At 40.0% G+C, this 2,500-nt stretch overlaps 1 pseudogene; it reads right to left on the bottom strand.

Moving 5' to 3' along the window:
* Positions 1-1,190: 1,190 nt before the first annotated feature.
* LOC142355697 (5.8S ribosomal RNA) lies at positions 1,191-1,342 on the bottom strand (annotated as a pseudogene).
* Positions 1,343-2,500: the final 1,158 nt, after the last annotated feature.

The following is a 2,500-nucleotide window of genomic DNA, read 5'->3' as shown; positions in this document are numbered from 1 at the left end:
GCTTTCACATGTTGCTGTTTCGGCTTTCGCTTACTACAGTCAACATAATACTCGTTGCAAAATAAGTGCTCGGCATCTGCAATTTTCCAAAGACGAAGTTTCGCCAGTTCAATTTTCGCTCGCCAATTATGGCTACTAATTCACACGGTACTGAGCTCAACAACATTAAATTTGTTCAGCAAGACTTTCACATGTTGATGTTTTGGCTTTCGCCTACTAGAAGCAACATAATACTCGTCTTGTTAGCTCATTCAATGAGAATAGCTTTTCCCGTTGAGAATTTTTGCCTTCAATTGGCGTTGTAGTGAGTTTGGCTACTCAGATCACCAAATACTTGTGACAATTCGAACCAGAAATGTTTTCAATTTTCACATGCTGATGTTTCGGATTCAACCTACTAGAAGCAGCATAATACTTGTATTCAACAATTTCTGTATCAAATCCCAGTTTTCTCTGGTGCATCTTTGCCAAACTATTCCAAACTGCCTGAGTCTGAATACCAATTACAGGTACTAGTAAATGCACGTTACTAAGGACTATATAGTTCTAGGTTACTGTACACAACGACGTTCACATGTTGATGTTTCAGCTGCCGCTTACTAGAAACAACATAATACTTATCGTGCATACCTTTCCATAACTTGTCCTTTTCAGATGCATTAGTTTCCCTTTGTCTTGGCTTCTACAGTCAGACTGGCTACTAGTAACAGCACAGTACTAATCACATATCGTTCTACAGTTTGCAGACAACTTTCACATGTTGATGTTTCAGCTTTCGCCTACTAGAAACAACATAATACTCGCTGTATACATTTGTAGTTCTCTATGTAACTTTCATGTGAAGAAGTTTCGCCAGTCTTTTTGACTGTCTCAAATCTGAGTCATGCTTAGGCTACTAGTTGCTTCATAGTACTTATCGCCTCGAGATCATTGAACAAAACTTGATTTTCACATGTTGCTGTTTCAGCTTCCGCTTACTAGAAACAACATAATACTAGTCTCATTAAGTTCCGTCTCTTTGCAATTTTCTTATGAAGAAAATTCGCCATCACAATGACTCCAGCAGTTCTTGATCAAGGAATGCAATCATTGATCAGAATGCTATTATTTGAATCGGTTCTGCTTTAAGTGTTCCAATTTTATTGGAAGCACCAACAATAGAACATCAATGTGTTCAATCGAGAGTTATATAACCCTGAATCGGACGCAGTCAACAGCCGAAGCCGAGACCGCCTTTTGCGTTAGAGAGGTCGGTAAACAAATCTTGCGATTCATACCGAATTAACACATATAGCTGTGCTCCTCTTCGTAAAGCGAGCCAAGTGATCCCCTGTTGAAGGATGTATTTGGACCAATCTAGTAGCATTTGGTTTCCAACAAGCTCTCCCAAGTTAGCTTACTTATTGGGCTTTTCAACCAATTCGGTTGGCTACAAGCATCATCAAAGTACTAGCCACAGTTTGATCGCAAAATTCTACGACTTTCACATGTTGATGTTTCGGCTTGCGCTTAGCCTACTATAAGCAACATAATACTAGTCATATCATAGAGCGTGATCAGCTTGTGACGTTCTCATGATGAAGTTTCACCAACAGTGTCTCACTTCGAGCTTAAATCCAGCTACTAGTAACTACACAGTACTGACTGCAACGATAACTTTTATCTATACCTTTCACATGCTGCGCTTTCGGCCAGGGCCTACTAACGTCAACATAATACTCGATATAAACTTTTGTTCATGATGCAGCTTCCCCATGCAGAAGTTTTCGCCTTCAAATGCTCTCTTGGCCATATGACGTAAGAAAAGGTTACTAGTAACATCACAGTACTAGCCACAGTTTGATTGCAAAATTCTACGACTTTCACATGTTGATGTTTCGGCTTGCGCTTAGCCTACTAGAAGCAACATAATACTAGTCATATCATAGAGCGTGATCAGCTTGTGACGTTCTCATGATGAAGTTTCACCAACAGTGTCTCATTTCGAGCTTAAATCCAGCTACTAGTAACTACACAGTACTGACTGCAACGCTAACTTTTATCTATACCTTTTCACATGCTGCGCTTTCGGCCAGGGCCTACTAACGTCAACATAATACTCGATATAAACTTTTGTTCATGATGCAGCTTCCCCATGCAGAAGTTTCGCCTTCAAATGCTCTCTTGGCCATATGACGTAACACAAGGTTACTAGTAACATCACAGTACTAGCCACAATTTGATCGCAAAATTCTACGACTTTCACATGTTGATGTTTCGGCTTGCGCTTAGCCTACTAGAAGCAACATAATACTAGTCATATCATGGAGCGTGATCAGCTTGTGACGTTCTCATGATGAAGTTTCACCAACAGTGTCTCATTTCGAGCTTAAATCCAGCTACTAGTAACTACACAGTACTGACTGCAACGATAACTTTTATCTATACCTTTCACATGCTGCGCTTTCGGCCAGGGCCTACTAATGTCAACATAATACTCGATATAAACTTTTGTTCATGA

This window comes from Convolutriloba macropyga, unplaced genomic scaffold (genome assembly GCF_964194025.1).
Source record: "Convolutriloba macropyga unplaced genomic scaffold, txConMacr16.3 SCAFFOLD_5309, whole genome shotgun sequence".
Classification (NCBI taxonomy): Eukaryota; Metazoa; Xenacoelomorpha; order Acoela; family Convolutidae; genus Convolutriloba; species Convolutriloba macropyga.
This window is presented reverse-complemented; position numbering and strand designations above follow the sequence as displayed.